Source organism: Carcharodon carcharias, chromosome 2, assembly GCF_017639515.1.
Source record: "Carcharodon carcharias isolate sCarCar2 chromosome 2, sCarCar2.pri, whole genome shotgun sequence".
Taxonomy (NCBI): Eukaryota; Metazoa; Chordata; class Chondrichthyes; order Lamniformes; family Lamnidae; genus Carcharodon; species Carcharodon carcharias.
The window spans coordinates 57,834,836-57,847,394 of record NC_054468.1 but is presented as its reverse complement, the minus strand read 5'-3'; positions in this window follow the sequence as shown (position 1 = coordinate 57,847,394).

The following is a 12,559-nucleotide window of genomic DNA, read 5'->3' as shown; positions in this document are numbered from 1 at the left end:
CAAAGTACTGTTCCTGCACTCATGGAATTTGCAATAGATCAATTGCACTATATACTTGATGCAAAGATAGGAAATTCAGTGTTGAGGCCACCCTCTTTAATCTACTCTTAACCTCAACTACTGCACATTAGAAATGCACAGTCCTATCTCTGCCATCATTAGCTGTTCACTTCAAACTTTGAAATACATTCTTTCCCAGCTAAAGCACAGTCACCACTTGTCCATACCGCATGTTTAGAGGCACAGGGCCAAACAACTTATATATTCCTGACTGGTGCCTGTAGTACCATTGGGTTCATGTGAGGAGGAAGCAAAAGGAAACTGCAGTGTCAATCACTTGCCAGATAAGTTAGTAAAATCACCAGTAAATGAAAGTTCAAATTAGACCACATGCAAGAAGGCCAGTCTCCCTAGGACTGAAATTGCAGTTTGCAGGTTATGATCCCTGTATAGAATACACCTGTTGACCCTGAATATTTTGCTCTGATATACCGAACACTAATGTCCATAACATTCAAGGATCAGGAGTCAGAAGTCGGGAACTGTGATGGATGATGCCATCTCATCAGTCCCATCCAGTTTGCTCACATCATGGAGAGGTGTGTCTACCACCTGCCTAATCCCCAGAGCAAATTTCCATTTCTTCAGAAAGGAGAACTAAAATTCCCAGATCCTGCCCCGTTGCCTACCTCCACCTCTCCACATTTGCCAGGATTATCCTGTAAAACTATCTGGCCTTGGGCAATAGTGTAAGATAATTGAAGTATCTTACCTTGAGGCCTCCTTATTTCTGATCACAATCACTTGTATAATTATCATATATTACCTTTGCTAAAATTATCTTTCTTGCTTTACATCAATGCTTATTTCTTAATCATTCCAAATTCAGGTCCCAAGTAACTCATTTGTCATTATGGTTAAAATATACTATTCACGTGACAAGTAAGAAAATGACCTCAGTCAGTGTGTATCACTGATTTGATTCCATTTTGATCTGAACTCTCCACTTAACACTCTCTCGTAACCTCGAGCAGCTGAACATGCATTCAGCTGCAGGAAGGACAAGTGCTATGTAATGGGATTGTCAATCTATTTCAGGTTAGTTGCTGATTGATTCATGCTGACTTGCTGAGTTAATAGAAGTGTTTGATGGTTTGTGCTGCTATTTAAAGGTGTGGCATGTGGTGAACACCTTGCTTCTCCTTTCAAGGGTCCTGCTCACAACACTTGCACTCAGTCATGGGTGCTGTAGTTTCTATTTCCATTGGCTTGCAACATGACAGGGAGAATGAGGGCAGGGGATACAGAAAGGGACAAGATACTTAAAGAGGGTGGAGGAGGAATAGAGTAGAATGGCATTCAGCAGCAGGCCATCTTCACCCAGGGTCTTCAGGGAGCAGTTCTCCTACCTCAGGAACATTATGGGCTGAATTTAATGACCCCAGCAGTGGCTCTGTCCAGCAGAAGGAAAGCCAGTGGCAACCCCAAAGTAACCATTCCCAGGAGTCCCTACAGGATTAAATACCTTTCAGGAAGTTGCCAGCCTGCCGTCGGGATTCCCAGAGCTTTGAAGCTAAAGAGCTCGTCTCCAAGAACTACTGGCTAATCAGATGTCCAGTAACTCTTCAGTCCCAGCAGCACCGCCAGGAGAATGGGGCACTGCTGGGACTGCAGTATGTTCAGGATGCTGGAAGAGAGGTACGTGGACTGGGCCAATGATCTCTCCACCCCGCCTTCCCGCTTGATTAAATGGCCTCCTCCCAATCACTGTTGCCAGGGGGGATTAAATTCCACCCCATGTGTACACTGTCTGTGTTCCACTAAGGATGTGCTTACTGAAATCTGCCACCTATTGCAGCCAGATCTTCAGCCTCAGAGCAGGGTGAGGATGACACTGTTATTAGCTTTAAAAGTGACTATGGTTACCAAATTCTTTATATTAGGTTCCTTCCAGGCTGAAGCATGCAAAATAGTTTTACCAGAGCTGTGGGCTTCCCAAGAGTGCAGGGTCCCACTGACTGCTAATAGGTCACTTTGTGGATGACACATCTCTAAATTTACATGTACCACTACCACAAAAGGTTTTGCTCCCTCAACATTCGACTGATGTCCAACCATAGTCAAGAGTGTCTTGTTGGTTAATGCCCTATGTCCTGGCAGTAGCCATGGTGCTATCAGCCATGCATGGGGACTGCTTTCTAGTAGCATCCTATGCAGGTAAGCATTAGATCCATTGCTTCTCATGATCTTTTCTTTTGAATAGCCTAAACGTTGAGCTGATATGATTGCTATATTTAAAATAATAGAGATTAGATTCTGTCCATTAGATAGATTCCTTGAACTAGGTAGGCAGAGGAGGAATTACTTGGGAGTATTGGTGGAAGTTACAAAAATATGGATTTATATTAGATGTTAGGAAGCACTTTTAGGAGAGAGTCATCAACCTCTGGATACCAGTGAAAGTGTGAAAGATGAATGACAGAAAGAAAGGCATTGGGGATGGACATCAAGATGAATATTAGTCCCTGGCAATGTTTCTACAGTCATACATTTCACAAGAATCTATTAATCTGTATCCTTATTGTTTTGGTCTAGCTAGTCTGGAAAGGAAGGGGCAATCATACTCACTTAGGAATACATACATAGAGGTTTCAACATGGAAACTGTGAGACTCATGACTACTCTTACCTCAGTCTAACAACATTCAGAGTTCAGAGCTGTGGAAGAACATGCAGCTCAGAACAAAGATTTTGGGTAACTGTTTATTGACTAAAAATCAATAATGATTACAACCGAGTATGAGGATCAATAATGATTACAAACTGTTGGACGTTGATTACTCTGGCTGAGGAATGATTGCTGAGACGTTGGTATGTCTAAACAGTAACTGATTTATTAGATACAACTGAATTATTTATACATATACATGACTAAGTGTTACGCTGCTAAAGCTAGGAAACTCTCCCTTTCGGCTCTTAGTCATGTGTTCTCTTACATAATTTTGGGAGGTGCTATTTACACAAACCCGCACGTTACCCCTTACAACCTTAATACTTTATATCCCCATCCCCCAACAGTCTTCATCCATTTTTTTTTACACTTATATTTACATACTACACCTCTTCCAACCCGTCTCTCACCCCCAGGTCTCTGACATCACAGATTCAATCTGTCAGGAGGGCTTCACAGCTCTCCCTGATTGTGTTCTTGTCAGACTTGGATTATCAGTAGTATCTCTTTGAACATTTATTTCTTGACTTGGCTGGTCTTCATTATGGTCTTCTCTATAATTTCGGCCACTGACACTCTTCATCCAACAATTGATGCATTTCCACTGATTACCCCAGTTTTTCATCTCACTGACACCATCTAACTGCTCCTATGGTATTCCAACTAATATACTGAATGAGAACTGATTAGATCATAGTATCATAGAATAGTTACATCATGGAAGGAGACCATTCAACCCATTGTGTTTGTGCTGGCCGTCTGAAAAACCAATATACCTAGTGCCACACCACTGCCTGTCCCCCGCAGCCCTGAAAATCTTTCTTTTTCAGATAGTGCTCCAATTCCCTTTCAAAAGACTCTATTGAACCTGCCTCCACCACACCTTCAGGCAGTGCATTCCAGATCCTAGCCACTTGCTGCATGAAAATGTTTTTTTCTCATGTCGCCATTGCGTCTTTTGCCAATTATCTTAAATCTGTGGCCTCTAGTTCTCAATTGTCCACCAATCATGAACAGTTTCATTCTATCTACTCTGTCCAGACCCTCATGATCTTGAATTCCTCTTTCATATCTCCTCTCTAACCTCTCTTCTCAAAGAAGAAAACACCGAACTTTCCTAATCTATCTACATAATTGAAGTTCCTCATCCCTGGAACCATTCTCATGAATCTTTTCTGAACTCTCTCTAATGCCTTTACATACTTCCTAAAATGTGGTGTCCAGAACTGGACGCAATACTCCAGGTGAGACCAAACCACTGTTTCATATAAATTTAACATGAGTTCCTTGTTTTTGTACTCTATGCCTCTATTGATAAAGCCCAGGATGCCACATGCTTTGCTAACCAATCTCTCAATCTTTCCTGTCACCCTCAATGATTTATGGATATATACACCCAGTCCCTCTGCTCCTACATCCCCTTTAGAATTGTATGCTTTAATTTATAATGAATCTCTGCACTCTTCCCACCAAAAAGAATCACTTCACACTTCTCTGCATTAAATTTAATCTGCCAATTGTCTGCCCATTCCTCCAATTTGTCTATGTCCTTTTGAAGTTCTACACCATCTTCCTCATTGTTCATAATAGTTCCAAGTCTTGTATCAACCATAAATTTTGAAATTGTGCCCTGTACACCAAAGTCAAGGCTATTAATTTATATCAGGAAGATTAGGGGTCCTAACACTGATAAATAGGGAACTTCACTATAAACTTTCCTACAGTCTGAAAAATAACCAATTACCACTATTTTCCTGTCATTCAACCAATTTCACATCCATGTTGCTATTGTCCCTTTTATTCCATAAATTCTAACTTTGCTCACAAGTCTATTGTGCGACACTATATCAAATGCCTTTTGGTAGTCCATGTAACCTATCAACAGCATCTCCTCATCAACTCTCTCTGTTACTTCATGACAAAACTCAAGCAAGTTTGTTAAACATGATGTGTCTTTAATAAATCCATGCTGGTTTTCCCAATAGCCCAAGTGGCCATTAATTTTGTCCCGAATATAATTTCTAAATCAGTCACGGGGGTTAAAGTGTAGTTGCTGGGCTTATCTTTACGTCCTTTTTGAACAAGCATGTAATATTTACAATTCTCCAGTCCTCTGGTACCACCCCTGAGTCTAAGGAAGACTGGAAATTTATGGCCAGTGCCTCCATAATTTCCACTCTCACTCTCTTCAGTGTCCTTGATTGCATCTTATCAACGTTAAGTACAGGCAGCCTCTCCAACACCTCCTCCTTTTCAATTTTAAACCCTTCAACATTCCTGAACTACCTCCTCTTTCACCATAGCCAGGGCAGCATCTTTTTCTTTAGCAAAGTCAGATGCATAATATTCATTTAATACGTCAGCCCTGCCTCCTGCCTCCATGTTGAAATCCCCTTTATGCTCCATAATCTGTCCCACTCCTCCTTTTACCACTATTTATATGCTTATAGAAGATTTCCCTTTTATGCTTGTCTCTTCTTATGCTCTCTCTTATTTGCTTTATCAATTCCACTCTGAACCTTTTATATTCAGGCTTTTTCTCAATTGTATCATCAGACTGACATCTTTCAAAAGCACATTTTATTTTCTTCATAGTAATCGCTATCTCTTTTACCATCCGGGGAACTCTGGATTTGTATTTCCTGTTCGTGGGAATATACCTTGATTATGCTTGAACAATCTCTTCTTTAAAGGCAATCCATTGCTAAGTTATAGTTTTGCCTGCTAATCTTTGACTCCAATTTACCTGGGCTAGATCCATTCTTAACCCATTGAAGTTGGATTTCCCCCAATTAATTATTTTTACTCTGGATTGCTCCTTCTTCTTCTCCAACCTAAACCTTATGGCCAGGATTTTTTGGATGGCAGGGTTTCTCTCTCTTCCTGCCATCCGAAAAATCGTCAGCAAATATATGCTTGCTGATACTGGCTGCACCGCAGCCATTTAATGCTCCAACGATCATTAATTGACTGGAGATGGGATTTCCGCTCCTCACCCAAGATGTTCTGCCTCAGGGAGCTGCCAGGCAATCTAATTAGCTGGCTGCTCTCTAGTCTCAGCAATGCCAGAAGCTGCAGTGGAAAGGACTGGCACTTCAAGCCCAGGGGGTGAGGGGGAGGGGTGGGGGGCAGGGTGGAGGTTTTGGTGGAGATGCGGGGGGAAGAGAGCACCCACATGTGCCAGATCTTGTGGTGGTCATGGGGTGGGGGGGAGACAATATTGAAAGGAAGCTATTGATGGAGGCGCCCATCTCCACCTTCCTGCCCAAGGCCAGAGCAGGGTCACTTTCTATGCTTCCCTTGCCCCTAAACACCTCCCACCAGCCTGTAAATTTAGGCTGTGTGGGAAATGACCCTTAAGTGGTCATTAGAGCCTCACCTGGGACAAATCCGGGTGAGGTAAGATTCAAGAAGAATTTTAAAGATGTAGAAAGGGATAGAGGAGCGGAGAGGTTTGGGGAAGGAATCCCAAAGTTTAGATCCAAGGTGACTGAAGGTAAGGCCACCAATGATATAGTGACTAAAATTGGGGACATGCAAGAGGAACAGAATTAGAGGAGTGCAGATATTTCAGAGGGTTGTAGGGCTGGAGGAGGTTACAGAGATAGGGAGGGGCAAAACCATAGAGGGATTTCAAGACAAATAAAATAATTTTAACATTTGAGGCATTGCTGGGCTGGGAGCCAATATAGTTAAGTAAGCACAAGCATGAGGGGTGTGCAGAACTTGATGCAAGTTATGACACAGGTAGCAAAACTTCACATGAATTCATGTATTATGCACATTAGCTTTTGAGCCACATATTCCTACCAGGTCACCTTTCACTTGTGTTTCTACTTTCAAGTTAACACAAGATGAAATGAAACTGACGCCTGCTGCTATTGTGTTCCATATCAAGATAAAAATAAATGACATGAGATGCTGTGTTCTATTCTGCGGGTGCACAGGAGGGACAGGAAAACAACTGGGCTCTGCTGGAGTTATAAGTATGACACAAAGTGCTATAGAAATGGGAGGGCTTTCAGCCAAGAATGCAAATAAGTACTGGAGCCATTCTTAATGTTACCAGAATCTCTGCAGATTCGGTGGAGAAACCAGTATTATGATTGTCAAAATCATGCTTCAAACCCATGAAGATCCTGATTTCTTGCAGAAAATGTCTGTCATCTGAAACAAATTACAAAGTTATTGTAAAAGAATGCATAATAAATGAGGTTTATCAATTTTACATTTGAACTAAATATACATTCAAAAACACAGGTTTGACATTTTCAAATTTAAATTTCCAGTAATCACGTTCATTCAAATGTATAATTATTGCAGAGTGCAGAGAGCAAAAGCTAGTCTACAGTGATTAACATTCCTCTCTCTGCTGCAGAAAGGGAAAACATCATTAATTGGTTTCTGACTGCCGGCATGCATTCTACAGCAGAATTAAACACTTGGTTGGCAATCTTTCTAAAAAACAGTTTTCTTATTATATAGCGTTCATTTATTAAAAATAAAACGTGATGCTTCTCAGGTAGTCCCTCATTATATAATGCTGTTTTATCATCCACTTTTAATTGTTGAACTGGAAATAAGAACAATTGATATAAGTTTAATTAAAAGATGCAGCAATTTTAAAATTCTTAATGCATTTCTCCCTCAAGAAATATGAACTAATTATATGTTTTAGCAAGTTATGAAAGGGATACTTCGGAGCTCAGTAGCATTAAGTGTAACAGCGAAAAAGTGTTCAAACAATTCATAACTAAGTTAAAAATATACATGAGGAATGGAAATCTGCAACCTTATAAGTACATTTGATATAAATTGTCTGTATTTATTTCAGACAGAAAATATAATTGATTTCAATTTATACCATTGTGCTGAAATCAATCAGAATATTAGATATCTATCATCCACTAATGGACAGAATCTATTGTTGTTAACCTGAGAACACTAAAGCTCAAGGATAGGTAGTCCTCACATTAAAGCATTCTTCAACACTTCAAATCCAGCTATCTAGAAATTTCTAGAAGGTTTTCTTATTTAGCTGCAGTGCTGCTGACCCCATGAGGAATATTGCTGCAAATACCACTCAATGAAATGAGCTACTGTAAAAAGCATCCTGTCCAAGACGTGCCTGATGTGTGAAGAAAGCCATTAACCTGACCAAACTTCCTTAATTTATGTTTCCTAGTTAGGCAAAAAAGGCTGTCAATAACTTCCATAACTTGATTACTAATTGCATATAAGGGCAGAATTATAAGTACTTTAAATGCCTACAGTATCATTTATTTATATAAATGAATTTAAAGCAAATGGATGAAATAATTGGATTCCATTTCAATGCGTAACATAATAATGGATTCTGCTAATCACTTCTACTTATATGAGCAAAGGAAAAGTCAGGGTTGAGAAAAAGTGACTCAGCCGATTGAATCCCATCCCAATAGTAAACTAGTTCACAGAATCCAAATTCTATCTTAAATAGCTCATTAAAGGTCATTTTAACATCTCCCAAAGAGAAACTGGTGGGATTGGATTATTTCATTTTATACCCCATCTGATTTTAGGCTCCATTTTAATGTATGAAACTAAGCACATGACCAATGAGATTAAGATATTTTGCATCTATTTTCACTTGTGGAGATTATGTCACAGTTCCAGTAGGATAAAATGGGTGTTGAAGATTGCTTCCACAGAGGTGACGATCCAGGTGGTAAGTTTAATGCACTGAAGATTGACAGTACTGCAGGGCGCAATATCATTTAACTCAGATTGCTGTGAAATGATGGAGGTTGTACTTGAACAATTTGTTCATATATCCAATTGATTGTTCATGTCTAAGTTGATTTGTGAGGGTTTGGAGATGGTTCATGAAGTGGTGTTATTGAAGAAAGCAAAGAAAAGGGGCTGAATTTTTAGGTCCAGCCAGGAGTGAGAATGGGGAGGGGTCAAAAATACCACAGCATGCCGGTCTCGGGAACAGAATCAGCCATTTTCAGCAGGGCAGGTGGAGGGCGCCCCCATAATCCTGCCCAAATGTGATTAAGGCTAATTAAGCTAGTTGAAGAGCTCATTAAGAGCTCATTAACAAGGATGTTTTGATTTTCGCAGGGGCACAGGGCAGCACGCACTATCTGCAGCAGCATGGACTGGAGGCAGACACACAGTGGGAAGGCAGTCATACTGCCCAGTGTATTATTTGGGCGCAACAAAAGAGTGAACAGCAGAGAAAGGGATTTGCCCAGAGACAGGTAACATTGGAACAACATAGGTTGTGGGTAGATGGATACTGAGGTGATACAACAAAAGCTAACTCTCGCAACGACCACCATCAATAAGGCCATCAGGCTGCTGACGTTGCAGTTCTTGTGCCTGGAGTGGTCAAGTGTTGTCTTGCAACAGACTCTTGCAAGGGTCTCGTGCATAGTGGTGGCTTGCTGTACTCTCCATTACTTGGCCCTGCAGGGTGGTGTGAGCCTTGAAAAGAGTGAGGTCCTGGAAGGGCACAGCTAATCGGAGGAAGAAAAAGATGAAGACATGGAAGAAGAGGAGGAAGATGAGATGGAGGGGTTGGATACAGAACACCAATGTGCTCCAGCTGCACATCTGCTGTATTACTAACATCACTTTTACAAGCATGGATAGATGGGGGTAATATTAGAATCCCTTGAACTCTACATCCGAAGATGTAATTTTCACTTTAAACTGTGTCCCAGATTGTCCAATTTAAGGGTGGTTCCCACTAAAACTTTCAAATCCCTCTCCTGCATTGCAGACTGCTCCATTTGTTTTGTGCTCCCACAATTTTTCCTTTCTCTACATTTATGATTTTGTCATTTTTCTACAATAAACATCTCTAATACCTTATGGGTTGTGCATGAGATACTGTCTTGAATGTATCATCTGCAGTGACATCCTTTTGCAAATTTTGGATCCTGTACGATCTGGTATGTGCCCTATACTACCTGGTAACTGGCCTAGTAATGGTTTGACCCTCAAAGATTGAAAAAGAGCATTCTTGCTCTGTATACTAGCTACTTAAAAATTGCACTACTGCCACATGTATTCTCCTTTATTTATGGAAGGTGGACCTAAAGCATTCTGACAAGATCGGCACTTCTTCAAACCAACCATAGATTTATTTTACATAAGATGCATAAATGTACAGTGTACATTTTTTCACAATTAGGACAGTTCTGCTTGGTTTATGATAACTTATAAAGATTCAACAAATAAGCCTTTAAAATGGGCATTTCATTGCTAGCTAGCCTGCTGAAGTTAGTTTATCTCAATTTTTAACGAACAATGGACAGCTTCCAACTGTTGTCAAGACAAAACTGATTCACTGTACAAGAGAAAGCTTAATGACATGTGAGAGAGAGAGAGAGGGGCACACACACAATGACAGTCATATAGAGAGGCAAATTTTGAACTTGCTGTCCTTGTGTTAAACTGTCATTGCACATTGCCCTCATGTTACAAAAACTGATCATCTTTCCTTTCCATTGGTTTCACGTAACAAGCTAAAAATCTTCAGTCTGTGAGATCAGGATTCAGACTACCACACAATCAAAGTCAGCATCATGATTGACACTCCTCCCCTCTTATGTGGGGATACAAGTCTCCTGACATGAGAATGGAATGAAGGAATGAAATAAAGTGAGATATCACAGTAGTTTGAATATCTCAAAGTTATATACAATAATCTGTCTTTTCCTTACTACATTCCATTCCATTATACTATGGTAACTAACCTGGATAAGCCTGCAGGCTTATTGTTAGGACAAAATGCAAAATTTAACCTTTTAGAAATATTGGCAAAAATGGCTGCCAAAATCATTGTGAGGTTAATAGCACAAGCTATAATTTGTGTGCAAATGTCTCGGCAACTTTAGCTGACAGCAGATGAGTGACTTAACATGGAAGTAAAGAAGTTGTTGTCGGAGATGTGTTGTCCTTCCTTTAGCTTTGCAAAGATGGCAATTGCTGCGTGGCTCCCCATTCAAATGCAATGAGTCACATAAAGCTGCTGTATTTGTGTGGTAGATGCTAGGTAAATTCATTATAGAAAATTATGTCAAGTCCTTTTAAATCTGAATATTCTGTTAACAATGTAGCAAGTGTTAATCATAGCCAGTCAACCTCTCTGGCATTGAAAATTAATGGTGATGAGTGTGGCACCTCATTCCTTCCAGTTTTATTTGCTATTGAAGATTTTTTCAAACACCTTCTTTTTGTCCCTTAATCCAATCTTCCCTCCCCCCTCTTTTAATCTTCCTGTGTGCCTGATTTAACATTGAATTCATCCACTGTAACCTACACTTTCTTGTTCAGATATGGTGCATTTCACAGTCCTTTAATCTGATTAATTAAGGAGATAGACCATAAGACCATAAGACTTAGGAGCAGAAGTAGGCCATTAGGCCCATTGAGTCTGCTCCACCATTCACTGAGATCATGGCTGATCTGATAATCCTCAACTCTACCTTCTTGCCTTTTCCCAATAACCCTTGATTCCCTTACTGATTAAAAATCTGTCTATTTCAGCCTTGAATATACATAATGGCCCAGCCTCTACTGTCTTCTGCAGTAAATAATTCTACAAATTCACTACCCTTTGAGAGAAGAGGTTCCTCCTCATCTCTGTCTTAAATGGTTGACCCCTTACTCTGAGATGATGCTCTCTGGCCCTAGACTCTCCCACAAGGGGAAACAACCTCTCATCATCTGCCCTGTCAAGCCCCCTAAGAATCTTATATGTTTCAATAAGGTCGCCTCTCATTCTTCTAAACCCCAATGAGTAAAGGCCCAACCTACTCAACCTCTCTTCATAAGAAAATCCCTCCATACCTGGGATCAACCTAGTGAACCTTCTCTGGACTGCCTCCAATGCCAGCATATCTTTCCTTAGATAAGGGGGCCAAAACTGTTCACACTATTCTAAGTATGGTCTAACTAGTGCCTTGTATAGTTTTAGCAAAACTTCCCTATTTTTATACTCCATTCCCTTTGAAATAAAGGCCAACATTCCATTTGCCTTCCCTATTACCTGCTGAACTTGTATATTAGCTTTTTGGGATTCAAGCACAAGGACTCCCAAATCCCTCTGTGCTGCAGCCTTTTGTAGTTTTTACAGATGGACAGTCGATATACAGTTATTGATATACAGTTGTTGCCCTGTTCACACAGATCCTAGATGTCCTGTAGACAGAGCCACCCTGTTTCAATCTGTATTTCATGCAGATAAAACAGTCAAGCAGCTATCCACTGGTTCAACATGGTGGTTCCAAGCTGACTGGAACCGGGAACTGGTGCAGGATGAAAGCATCATGACTGCTGCCAGTGGGCAATCACCAGCATGATGTTCTGGGTGTGATCACGCACCAATTGCACCTTGAATGAGTTGTATCCCTTGTGCTTTTGTATGTCTCTACATTGAGCTACAGCACCTACAAGGCCATAATAGTGCAGTTGGTGGCTCTCTGCAATATAGTGAAGCCCACTATCCTGGCAAAGCCTCCTGATTCTCTTTGCTTACAGAAAAGACTATGAAGTTCACTCTCCTGATGTGCACTGGCTCTGTGACCTTCCAGATACAGTAATGGATGGTAAACTGCAATATGTTGACAATGTTACCTGTACTAGCCTGAAAGGATACACTAGTGTAATAATTCAGGACCTCAGTCACTGGCAGTGTCATCCTCACCCTGCTCTGAGGCTGTTGGTCCTGTTTAGAGTTCTGCTGTTATCTCCTCAGTTAAGCACTGCCGCTGAACACACTGCTTCTGGCTTCAGTTGATACAGGAGAAGTTTTCCTTCTAGATCCTAGGTGAGT